This window comes from Acomys minous (genome assembly GCF_964271855.1).
Source record: "Acomys minous genome assembly, chromosome: 6".
In the NCBI taxonomy this organism is placed as follows: Eukaryota; Metazoa; Chordata; class Mammalia; order Rodentia; family Muridae; genus Acomys; species Acomys minous.
Genome location: NC_140487.1, coordinates 110,010,187 through 110,022,983, shown reverse-complemented (window position 1 = coordinate 110,022,983; position 12,797 = coordinate 110,010,187). Strand labels below are relative to the sequence as shown.

The 12,797-nt window shown below is 51.5% G+C and overlaps 1 protein-coding gene across 1 annotated transcript in view; it reads right to left on the bottom strand.

Annotated features, from left to right (window-relative positions):
- Positions 1-4,369, bottom strand: part of PAFAH2 (platelet activating factor acetylhydrolase 2) — a 321,900-nt gene extending 317,531 nt beyond the window's left edge. Inside the window, exon 1 of the mRNA XM_084788335.1 lies at positions 4,348-4,369. The gene's annotated coding sequence lies outside the window, so the exon portion shown is untranslated. The remainder of the gene's footprint in view (positions 1-4,347) is intronic.
- Between the last annotated feature and the right edge of the window lie 8,428 nt (positions 4,370-12,797).

The window sequence follows — 12,797 nt, the reverse complement described above, 5'->3', positions numbered from 1 at the left end:
GGACATCAACCAGGATGAGGGGCCTTTGTTTGTTTTGCTCTGAGACAAGGTTTCTTTGTGTAGCCCTGGCTGTCCTGGAACACTCCCTCTGTAGACCAGGCTGGCCTGGAACTCAGAGATCCGCCTGCCTGTGCCTCCCAAGTGCTGGGATTAAAGGAGTGTGCCACCACCGCCCGGCAGGATGAAGGTCTTAATTCTTTGACAAACTGAGCTCCTGGCGGTCACAGCTCCTACATATGTGATTTCCATGCCCCCTTGGAATCACCAGCATCTCGAATCCCGCTTTTGGTCTCTCCAGGTTCCTTTCCCCTCCTGAGACATATGGCCAGCACTGCCCTCCCAGGAGCTGTGATAAGGTCATCAGAAGGGTGGTAAGAGAAATATATTAAGTCACAGACTTAATTAAAGCTGTACTTGGTCCTCATGGACACAGAACATAAAATTTTTACTGTGGACTGGAAAAGGCTCTCTTGGGCTAATTAATCCAGGCTGTGCAGCTGGCCCAGGATGCTCCTCACAGCACAGAGTCCCCTGGTCATGACAGGAGGGGGCTGGAAATGATGCATCTTCCTTCCCTCATCTATCTCCAGCCAGGCTTGCTGGCCACCCATAATGGAGGATTTCCTTCAGGTCAGCCACCACACCAATACTAATCTTTTCCTTGTGCCTAAGCCAGGTTGAAGGAGATTTGATCAGGAACATTAAAAAAAAAATGCCGTTCCTACTCCTGTAAGAAAAAATACAAACAATGGGTTGTTGTGGCACAGGCAGTTTAATCCTGCAAAGGCAGGTGGATTTCTGAGTTCGAGGCCAGCCTGGTGTACAGAGTGAGTTCCAGAACAGCCAGGGCTACACAGAGAAACCCTATCTTAAAAAACAAACAAAGGAGGAGGAGGAAGAGGAGGAGGAGGAGGAGGAAGAGGAAAGAAAAAAGAGCCCGGCGTGGTGGCTCTCGGGAGGCAGAGACAGGTGATTCTCTGGGAGTTCAAGACCAGGCTGGTCTACAAAGTGAGTCCAGGACAGCTAGGGCTACACAGAGAAACCCTGTCCTCGAAAAGCCAAAAAAAAAAAAAAAAAGCAAACCCAAACAAAAAAAGCAAATATGCAACCATGCCCAACTTTTTATGTGAGTGTTGGGGGGGTGCAAATGCGGATTCTCACACTTATACAGCAAGTGCCTTCCCCCTCTGAGCCATTTTCTAGTTCCCCTAACCTTGATTTTAAAAAGATTTATTTTATTTTATGTGCGCTGGTGTTTTGCTTGCACACAGGTTAAGTGCGCCATATGCGCGCCTTGTGGCAAAAGAGGCCAGAAGAGGGCGCCAGATCCCCTGAAACTGGCGCACCAGACCGTTGCCATGCGCTGTGTAGGCTCTGGGAGCTGAATATGGAGCAGAGAGTGCTCTGAGCACATCCCCTCTGTGCCCCTCCCCCATTCCACTGCCTTTTAAAGCCTCTGTTGTACCTTCTACCCACTCCAAAATATAGTGTTTCCCTGATAGGTTGCCACTGCAATTTAAAACTAATCACCAAAAAAACAAAACAACAAAAACAAAAACAAAAAAACACTAGTCACCTCCTGGCCACCAGAGGGCGCTGATGTCCCTTCTCTTGTCATCCCAGGATTCGGGGCAAGCAGCATTTTGTACATTTTGACAATGCTGTTGTATCTCCTTGAATGAGGCCCACGTCAATGCCATTCAAGTGCCGGGCCACGGGAACACAGCTGTCAGTAAGCAAGCAGCATTTATCCTTGTTGCAGTGAAGGGTAAAGCAGGTGGCAGGGACACACAAGGCCAATCCCATAAGGTGTTGCAAAGGACTCCTCACCATGTCTGGCTTCCATTAGCTCATTTGGGGAGTGCTAAAATAAAATGGGCTGGGCCGAAGAGATGGCTCAGAGGTTAAGAGCACTGCCTGCTCTTCCAGAGGTCCTGAGTTCAATTCCCAGCAACCACATGGTGCCTCACAACCATCTATATCGGGATCTGGTGCCCTCTTCTGGCCTGTAGGTGTACATGCAGGCAAACCATTGTATACTTAATAAACACATCTTTTAAAAAAAGAAACAGGGCTTCCAAGAAATGGCAGGGCCAGTGAGCTGGCTCAGTAGGTAAAGGCAATTGGCCCCAACTCAAACAACCTGAGTTTAATCTGCAGAACTCACCTGCTGAAAGGAGATAACGAACACACACACACACACACACACACACACACACACACACACACACCTGTAAATAAATAACCGTACTTTCAATAAGTTGGTGAAAAGCTATGTTAGTAAAATTTATCTGGAAGGAAGGAAGGAGGGCTGGGTCCAGCTAAAATAATGGATAAGAAATAAAAGTCTTATTGCCGGATGTGGTGGCGCACGCCTTTAATCCCAGCACTCGGGAGGCAGAAACAAGTGGATCATTGTGAGTTCGAGGCCAGCCTGGTCTACAAAGTAAGTCCAGGACAGCCGAGGCTACACAGAGAAACCCTGTCTCAAAAAACCAAAAAACAAAAACAAAAAAGAAAGAAAGAAAGAAAGAAAAGTCTTGATGGCAAGAATGAAGCTGTTTTGTTCTTTTCCCGGTTTGGACAACATTCATATTTTGTCCATGCTCAGGTCCTCTCCTGTGTCTCAATACATCACAGGCCCAGAGTCACTGTGTTGTTGCTGCTCTATGAATAGTTATGTTCAACAAGGGAGTCAGCCGAGCGCTCGCCCTGCGCGCCCAGAGCTCAGCCAGTGACTTTCATCTCTTATCTGGTAATGCGTTGAAGTCTTATCCGGGCTGTGGCTGAGGTGTATGGAACTGAGCGGCCTTTGTGTGGTCGGGGATCTGTGGGCAAAGCAGGCGACAGGGGATTTGGGGGTCACACTCAGAGCTTTGTACATGCAGAGCTTATGCTCTGCCACTGGCTTACACCCTGCAACCTGAGTGTGAACGGCCTGAGTGTGAACGGCCTGAGTGTGAACAAACTCCACTGGAACCACTGTGAGATCTGGGCAATGGCCACTTTCTAAGCCTCCTTTTCTGCCTCTACGTTGACGCTCACGCAACACAGAGAGAATCCTCTTTTAGAGAAAGGGGTTATGCCAGGCAAGGTGGCTCGCACTTGGAATGTGCTCAAGGTGGCTGAGGCCAGCCAGGGCTACATAGTTACATAGTGAGTTGTGGGCTAGCCTAATCTACATAGCAAGGGAAGAATTGTAAAATATCTTCCTCGTTGTAAAATGCAGACCACATGAGCGTGTGAGTACGAGACTAGGCTTTTCTGGAACTCTGACAATGAAAGGGAACAAAAGGACACGGTTGCTTCATTCTTTTTTGAGTCACTGGTTCAACTTGCTCCCCCCGAAACTCGTGGCTCATCGACACCTGCTCAAGCCTCTTGGTGATCTCTCATCGGAAGCCTGGAAGTCAGTGGGACTGAGTCAAGGTGTTCTGAAGAGAACAGACCCTCTTGAGCATCATTTTAATTCATGAGATTTTTTTTTCTTTTTTAAAAAAAGATTTATGGGGCTGGAGAGATGGCTCAGAGGTTAAGAGCACTGGCTGTTCATCCAAAGGTCCTGAGTTCAATTACTCAGCAACCACATGGTGGCTCACAACCATCTATAATGAGATCTGATGCCCTCTTCTGGCCTGCAGGTGTACATGCAGGCAGAATACTGTATACATAATAAATAAATCTTTTGTTTGTTTGTTTTGTTTTTGTTTTTTCAAGACAGGGTCTCTCTGTTTTAGCCTTGGATATCCTAGACTTGCTTTGTAGACCAGGCTGGCCTCGAACTTACAGCAATCCACCTGCCTCTGCCCCCGAGTGCTGGGAGTCAAGGCGTGTGCCACCATGTTTTTTTCCTTCATAAGAGTTGTCTTCGCAGGCATGGTCGTGTGTATGCCTTTAATGCCAGCACTCAGGAGTGGATCTCTACAAAACCAGTCCAGGACAGCCAGAACCACACCGAGAAAATGATAAAAATAAAAACCAAGCATGTCACAACCAAACCATAACATTCATCTCCACTCCATCCCGGTCCTCTCCCTGAGGAATTCCGAACACCGTGTCCCACTGTCAGGAAAGGCCGTGACTGTGCTTTGTGCGTGGCATTCCTCACCGCATCCAGTTATCGCGATAGGTGTAAAAGGTCACCGGAAACAGGAGACCAAGGCCAGGAGGCTTGCCAGGGGCTTCTATTCAATGACCTGCAAGGCCAGGATCAAAACTCCCATCTACCTGACCTGCTGTGACATCTTGACTCCTGGCTACAGAAAGGACCGGAAGTGGAGTCTCTGGAGCGCCCATGTTCTTCCTTCCTCAGGCCTGGGTGCGCCCTCCCGATCACCAGAGCCCTACCTGGGAGTAGCAGGGACTACAGAGGCCCGAGAGCGAAGAGCAGAGGGAGGCCGTTTCTGTAAGGCAGAGGGAAGCTGGGCAGGGCATTCCGCGTTCTGCTTTCTGACTCCTTCCAGGCCTCTGAGAGTCAGCGGTATCCTGCTTCCCGGAGTCTCACCAGAAACGACTGGTGGAGGAGACAGAGCCAGCTCAGAGATGCCAGAGCCCAAGGCAGGCCCCAATTCCCGCGCTCAGTCTTCTTGTTCTGGCTCCCAGCCGTGCTATCGCGGGACCCCATCAAAAGCCTGACGGAGGCTTTCCCTCCTGCCAAGCATAAGGCGGCCTGGAGGTACGAAACTCTCAGGGCTTAGGGATTGGGAGGGATGGGGGGGGGGGGGGGAAATACCGGAACAGGTTGGGAGTAATGAGGTTGTGATCAGCCCTCTCTTCCCCTTCGGGGGCCACTCATAGCCTTGACGCGAAGGTAGCCAAAAGACCAGTGTCCTCCTTCCAGCCAGATTTGTTCCCCTTCCACATGCAGAGTGACGGTCACTCCCTGGCCTGCACACAGCTGACCACTTCTCTGTTTCCTTAAGGTTTCTTGCTGCTCACATCTCTTCGGTACCCTCTCTCGAGCCCAGTACAGAGTCTGGGACCTCCTCCCCTACTCACCCCCACCCCACGATCCTCCGGATTCCCAATGATGGTGCACAAATCATCGAAGTGACCTCCTCCCCCTGTGAGCCAAAGCCTTCCTTCCGTAAGTACCTTTGCCCAGTATTTTGTCGCAGGGACGAGAAGAGTAACCTAAGACAGTCTTGCTAGTAGCCCAGGATGGCACTGAACGCATAGCAATCCTCCTGCCTCAGCGAGGTGCGTGTTGCTCATAGGCATGTGCTTGTGTGGATTTTATTCTAAGTCTGATGGAAGCTCCAAACACGTCTTTAAAGCATTGGCTACAGGGGCTGAGGAGATGGGCTCGGTGGATAACATGCTCGCTACACAAGTATGTCGATACTGGCTGGGTGTGGCAGCCCACCTGTAATTCCAGGAAGAGACAGGTGCAAGCTGGGTAGCTGGACTAGCCATACATGAGCTCTGGGTTTGATTGAAAGGCCCTGCCTCAGTGAATAAAGTGGAGAGCAACTGAGGATGTTCCCCCAAGGTCAGCCTTGGGTCTCCACATATGTGCAGACACAGGAGGGCTAATACCCACATACACATGAAAAATGTATAAGTATTGGCTGTCCTGTCACTTAAATATGACGAGGGCCACAGATTACGCCGTCTTCTATTAAAAGACTTTTTTTTTTTCCTCTCTCATAGATCTCAAGAGGAGGGCGGACATGATATCCTGGGAGCCCATCCAGAGAACTGCCTGAACAGTCAGGAGGCAGGATTCGCTGGTGTCGTTTCCTTGGGAACAGGAGGGAAGTGCAACAACAGGGGAAGGCCTGGCCTCCTTGTACCATTTCAGCGGGCACGGGGGTCTAGGGACCGTCCCTGGTTCTTCGGTACCGGGTCCTGCTACTTAAAGCAGAGCAGTGGCCCCTGGGGGGGATCCAGCTGAGGTGGTGATGGGGGAGTGGGCTCCGAGCCAAGTGAAGGCCTTTGAAAAGTCCTTGCCACCCGAGGCCCAGCTGCTTACCCTTGCTTCTCACAAAGAGCCTTGGTAAGGATCCAGGCAAAGTGGGGGTGGGAGCTATTGAGGAGTGGAGGGAGGGAAACGGAGACCAGAGGCCAGTGCCATGATCTTGCTGCCAAGTGGTGGCTGCTGCTGAGCTGGGGTAGGGGTGGGGAGGTGAGAGCTAGGCTGGTGGCTGCTGAGCTGGGGTAGGGGTGGGGAGGTGAGAGCTAGGCTGGTGGCAGCTGAGCTGGGGTAGGGGTGGGGAGGTGAGAGCTAGGCTGGTGGCAGCTGAGCTACGAGTAGGGGTGGGGAGGTGAGAGCTAGGCTGGTGGCAGCTGAGCTGGGGTAGGGGTAGGGAGGTGAGAGCTAGGCTGGTGGCAGCTGAGCTGGGGTAGGGGTGGGGAGGTGAGAGCTAGGCTGGTGGCAGCTGAGCTGGGGTAGGGGTGGGGAGGTGAGAGCTAGGCTGGTGGCTGCTGAGCTAGGGCAGGGGTGGGGAGGTGAGAGCTAGGCTGGTGGCAGCTGAGCTAGGGGAGGGGTGGGGAGGTGGGAGCTAGGCTGGTGGCAGCTGAGCTAGGGTAGGGGTGGGGAGGTGAGAGCTAGGCTGGTGGCTGCTGAGCTAGGGGAGGGGTGGGGAGGTGAGAGCTAGGCTGGTGGCTGCTGAGCTAGGGGAGGGGTGGGGAGGTGGGAGCTAGGCTGGTGGCTGCTGAGCTAGGGGAGGGGAGGTGAGAGCTAGGCTGGTGGCTGCTGAGCTAGGGGAGGGGTGGGGAGGTGAGAGCTAGGCTGGTGGCTGCTGAGCTAGGGGAGGGGTGGGGAGGTGAGAGCTAGGCTGGTGGCTGCTGAGCTGGGGTAGGGGTGGGGAGGTGAGAGCTAGGCTGGTGGCTGCTGAGCTAGGGGAGGGGTGGGGAGGTGAGAGCTAGGCTGGTGGCTGCTGAGCTAGGGGAGGGGTGGGGAGGTGGGAGCTAGGCTGGTGGCTGCTGAGCTAGGGGAGGGGTGGGGAGGTGAGAGCTAGGCTGGTGGCAGCTGAGCTGGGGTAGGGGTGGGGAGGTGGGAGCTAGGCTGGTGGCAGCTGAGCTAGGGGAGGGGTGGGGAGGTGAGAGCTAGGCTGGTGGCTGCTGAGCTAGGGGAGGGGTGGGGAGGTGGGAGCTAGGCTGGTGGCTGCTGAGCTAGGGGAGGGGTGGGGAGGTGAGAGCTAGGCTGGTGGCAGCTGAGCTGGGGTAGAGGTGGGGAGGTGAGAGCTAGGCTGGTGGCAGCTGAGCTGGGGTAGGGGTGGGGAGGTGAGAGCTAGGCTGGTGGCAGCTGAGCTGGGGTAGGGGTGGGGAGGTGGGAGCTAGGCTGGTGGCAGCTGAGCTAGGGGAGGGGTGGGGAGGTGAGAGCTAGGCTGGTGGCTGCTGAGCTACGGGAGGGGTGGGGAGGTGAGAGCTAGGCTGGTGGCTGCTGAGCTACGGGAGGGGTGGGGAGGTGAGAGCTAGGCTGGTGGCTGCTGAGCTAGGGCAGGGGTGGGGAGGTGAGAGCTAGGCTGGTGGCAGCTGAGCTAGGGGAGGGGTGGGGAGGTGAGAGCTAGGCTGGTGGCTGCTGAGCTACGGGAGGGGTGGGGAGGTGAGAGCTAGGCTGGTGGCTGCTGAGCTACGGGAGGGGTGGGGAGGTGAGAGCTAGGCTGGTGGCTGCTGAGCTAGGGCAGGGGTGGGGAGGTGAGAGCTAGGCTGGTGGCAGCTGAGCTGGGGTAGGGGTGGGGAGGTGAGAGCTAGGCTGGTGGCTGCTGAGCTAGGGTAGGGGTGGGGAGGTGAGAGCTAGGCTGGTGGCTGCTGAGCTGCGGTAGGGGTGGGGAGGTGGGAGCTAGGCTGGTGGCAGCTGAGCTGGGGTAGGGGTGGGGAGATAGGAGCTAGGCTGGTGGCTGCTGAGCTGGGGTAGGGGTGGGGAGGTGAGAGCTAGGCTGGTGGCAGCTGAGCTGGGGTAGGGGTGGGGAGGTGAGAGCTAGGCTGGTGGCAGCTGAGCTGGGGTAGGGGTGGGGAGGTGGGAGCTAGGTTTTCAGGGTTTGTTTGGAAGTGGTACAGAAGGAACTTTATGAACAACCAGAGAGGATGTCATGTACATTACAAGAGGCCCATTCTGTTCGTAGTCTGAAAGTCACCTGTGTTTCTTCCCCTACCGCAGACCCTGTTGTGTCACAATGACACTCCTGATGGTGGTGGCTTAGTAAAGGGCCTTTTCAGACCTGGTACCTCCAAGATTCAAGATGAACAGAGAGTGTTCAACACGCTGCCTGGCCTATAGCAGAGACTCGGTAAACAGCTGCTGCTGCATCCGCTGAGAAAATAAAAAATTTGGCCCATCTGATGCCAGACAGATCAGGCCTTGGGTACCAAGCTCCATCAGCTAGCCAAGCCTCAAGAGCAATCCTACCCTCCCCTCATCTGGAAGCCCAGCTAGAGGGTCTGGCTAGTTAGAACTAACTAGTCTCCTAGTTAAAACTAAATGAGGCTGCATCTGTCTGGGCCCAGCCCTGGCACGGGCTCCATCAATTCCAACAGCAACGCTCTCATGTAAAGTAATCAGGCTGCAGAAGTGAGCCAAGACTCAGAAATGGGACTGAGTGAGGCCCCTCTGTCTCCTCCTCAGAGTTCACCTCTGGACCCGAGTCTCCCCATACCCAGCCCCCAACCCCCAGCCCTCTGCAGGCTTTCTCCTCAAGGCGCCCACAGAAAGCTGGCATAGCTCAAGATGCCAGGCAGACATCCCTGGGGAGGGAGAGGAGGAGAAACAAATCCTCTTGCCTCAGCTTGGAAGGCAGCCTGTTAATCACCTGGGTTTGAAGCAGCCTGCTTGCTAGGTAACGGCTCTGCTGCGGGTTAACCCCTGGGTGGTCAGGCCTGACTGGAAGGTGTCTGGGTGTGGGCAGCCCCGAGAAGGTCCCTGAGATCCCTCTAGGGATCCTTAGCTTCAGACATCTTCAGGGAGTCCATTTCAGGGGAACACGATAGAGGGAGGAATAAAATGACTTCAGGACCAAGCTTGGAAATCAAGCTCACTCACTCCATTTGGCTAATCCTACCATTTCAAAGAACCTGGTCCCTTGGGAACAGCCAAGCCTCAAAACCCAGCCTGCAGCCAAAGGCAAGGATGCTGGCTTGTTTGGGATGCCCGGTCTCTTCCATGGCCTTTGGCTTTCTTTTTCTTTCTTTCTTTCTTTCTTTCCTTTCTTTCTTTCTTTCCTTTCTTTCTTTCTCTTTCTTTCTTTCTTTCTTTTTCTTGGTTTTTTAAGGCAGAGTTTCTCTCTGTAGCCCTGACTGTCCTGGAACTCACTTTGTAGACCAGGCTGGCCTTGAACTTACAGAGATCTGCCTGTCTTTGCCACCTGAGTGCTGGGAGTAAGCGCATGTGCCATCATCACCCAGCATTAATATTTTAAATTAACTAATGTAGAGACGGGGTCTATGAAAGCCAGGCTAGCTTAGAATTACATATATATATATATATATATATATATATATATATATATATATATATATACACAGATATATATATATATCTTGGGCTAGCTTTGAGGTCATAACAATCTCCCTCTCTCCTCACTCCGGAGTGTTGGGAGTGCAAGTGTGCTTATATCATACCCAGCTTTCTCTAATAGTTGATGCTCATCCTACAGAAAGCAGAGACCTACTTAGGGGTGAGGGGAAGCCCAGACCTTGGGCGGTGTCCAGGGTGGCCACTTAGACTGTAGACTTGAGTGGAATAAAATTATAAAAATTAGTTTGCTTTTAGACAGGGTCTTCTATAGCCCAGGCTAGCCCAAAACTATCTATGACGCAAGAATGACCTTGAATTTATGATCCTATTGTTTCTGCCTCCCAAGTGCTGGGATTGCAGATGTTCAGCACTATGCCAGATTATGCACTGCTGGGGATGGAATCCAGCACTCTGTGCATGGTAGGCAAGCCCTCCACCACCTGAGCCACACCCATCCCCAGCTGACCTCAAACTGTCAATCCTCCTGCCTCTACGTCAGTGACAGAGTGTGACCTGAGCATTGTAAAAAGAGCTTCCTTCCCCATGTTGCTTTTGGTCGTGGTCTGTCACATCAAGCGAAATGATCTTAGACAACTGGGAGTCCCAAGTCCAGGCCCCGGGCTGCTCCGGTAACTGGCCGGGTGTCCTTGGGTGAGACATCGTTGTGAGCAGATGTCTTAGCTTGCTTTCCGTGGCTGTGATAAACACCATGACCAAAAGCAATTTGGAGGGGAAAGGGTTAACCTTATGGCTTGAAGTACGTCATTCAGGGACGTCAGGGCAGACCTGAAGCAGAGGCCATGGAGGAAGGCTGCTTACTGGCTTGTTCTTCATGGCTCACCCAGCTTGGGTTTGTTTGTTTGTTTGTTTTTATGCAGCTCAGGACCACACAATTCACCAATCAAGAAAAGGCCCCCACAGACTCAACCACAGAGACACTTTTCCAAGTGACGTCTCCTTGTCCCAGAAGACTCTATCTGTGGTTCTCAACCTGTGGGTCTCCACACCTTTGGGGGCAAATGACCCTTTGTTCATCAGATGTCCTGAGTATCAGATATTTACATTGTAATTCATAACAGTAGCAAGATTATAGTTATAAAGTAGCAATAAAAATAAGTTTATGAGGGCTGGAGAGCTAGCTCAGAGGTTAAGAGCACTGTCTGTTCTTCCAGAGGTCCTGAGTTCAATTCCCAGCACCCACATGGTGGCTCATAACCATCTATAATGTGCTCTGATGCCGTCTTCTGGCCTGCAGGTATACATGCAGACAGAATACTGTATACATAATAAACAAATAAATAAATAAATCTAAAAAAAAAAAGAAAATAAGTTTATGGTTGAGTATAGGCTTAGATTTTTTTAAAAACCTACTTTATTTAGGGTTGTTTTGTTTTGTTTTATTTTGTTTTTTTTTTTAACATTCTTTTTTTTTTTTAAGATTTATTATTTATATAGTATTCTACCCACATATGTGCCCGCACACCAGAAGAGGGCACCAGATCTCATTATAGATGGTTGTGAGCCACCATGTGATTGCTGGGAATTGAGCTCAGGACCTTTGGAAGAGCAAACAGTGCTCTTAACCTCTGAGCCATCTCTCCAGCCCTATTTTGTTGTTTTTCAAAACAGGGTTTTTCTATGTAACAGCCCTGGCTGTCCTAGAATTCATTTTGTAGACCAAGCTGGTCACAGAGAGTCTCCTGCCTCTGCCTCCTGAATGCTGGGAGTACAGGTGTGCGCTACCATGCCCTGCCTTATTAAGTGCTTCTACCTCCCTTCCAAGCCACCAACCTAAGGTAGGGCAGAAAGAAGATTTGTAGGAAAAGGGTTTTTATTTTTATTTTTGTTTTGTTTTGTTTGTTTGTTTTGGTTTTTCAAGACAGGGTTTCTCTGTGTAACCTTGGCTGTCCTAGACTCAGTCTGTAGACCAGGCTGGCCTCGAACTTGCAGAGATCTTCCTGCCTCTGCCTTCCGAGTGCGAGTGCTGGGATTAAAGACGTGTGCCACCACGCCTCGCCTTATTAAATGCTTCTATCTCCCTTCCAACCGACCAACTCGAGGTAGAGGAGAAAGAAGGTTAGTAGGAAAGGGTTTTTTTTTTTTTTTGAACTTCTTTAGACATAGTTCCTTGAGGGCAGAGTCCAGTCTTTGTCATCAGGATATGAGCAGACCGCAAACAGCAAACAATAGCAGTGGGGACAGGACTTAGCGGAAACAGCAGGACTCAGCCGGAGTAACATGAGGAGTTCTCTGGAGCATTTCTCTCTGCAAGAGGGAAGACCAACCAGCAAAGGGACACGAACTGTTACAAAGGGTGTTGATGCAAAAGCACTGTCTCACTGTCTGTGGGCTTCTATTTATCCCTGCTCGGAGTCTACCACACAAGGATGTTTTCCAGCTGGCCAAACCGCACCCCTCACAGGAGACAGCTTCCAGCAAAACAGCACATGCCCTCTCTCAAGCTTGCTTTCAGCTAACAAAGATTGGGAGTTTGTTTTCAGTGGTGGAAAAATACTCCCACATCCCACATCCCACATCCCACACTTGGGAGCAAAACAAAAGCATCTTCACATGACACAACTGAGTTTTTTTTTAAAGAAACCAAAAACGTCCACATCAGTTGGGGGTCACCACAACAGGAGGAACTGTATTAAAGGGTCACAGCATTAGGAAGGGTGAGAACCAGTGAAGTCTCTAGCTTGTGCCAAGTGGGGGAGGGGTGACAACAACATGACATAGGCTGACACAACACAGGACCTACTGGCACTGGCACAGACACAGCTAGAAAGCGAACCCATTGCTGAATAAGGTGGCGCATGCCTTTGATCCCAGGACTCGGGAGGCAGAGGCAGGTGGATCTCTGTGAGTTCGAAGCCAGCCTGGTCTATAAAGTGAGTCTAGGACAGCCAGAGCAACACAGAGAAACCCTGTCTCGAAAAAAAACAAAACAAAAGATATTGAACCCATATCCTTGGGATAAAGAGGCAATGGCTCCATCACTGAGCCACAGTCCCAGCCACCGGGGTGCCATTTGCTTAAGGCCTGCCAGGAAAGGTTTGCAGACTGTTGCATTCCATATCTCACCCCCCCCCCATTTGGGAAGCAGGCTATTCTGAACAACCCCATTATACAGGTGACAAAACAGAAGCAGAGAGGGGACAATCACTTGCTCAGGAAGGCGCAGATTTGGGGGAACACTTGGGATATGCCATCAACTACAGTGCCTGTTCAGGCTTAGGGAGTTCCTCTCAGAAGGATCTAGAAGTCTTTCTGAGAGTTGCAGGCCCAGCCCAAGAAAACAAAAAGGAGAGGGGCTAAGAATGCTTCAGACCAAACTCCA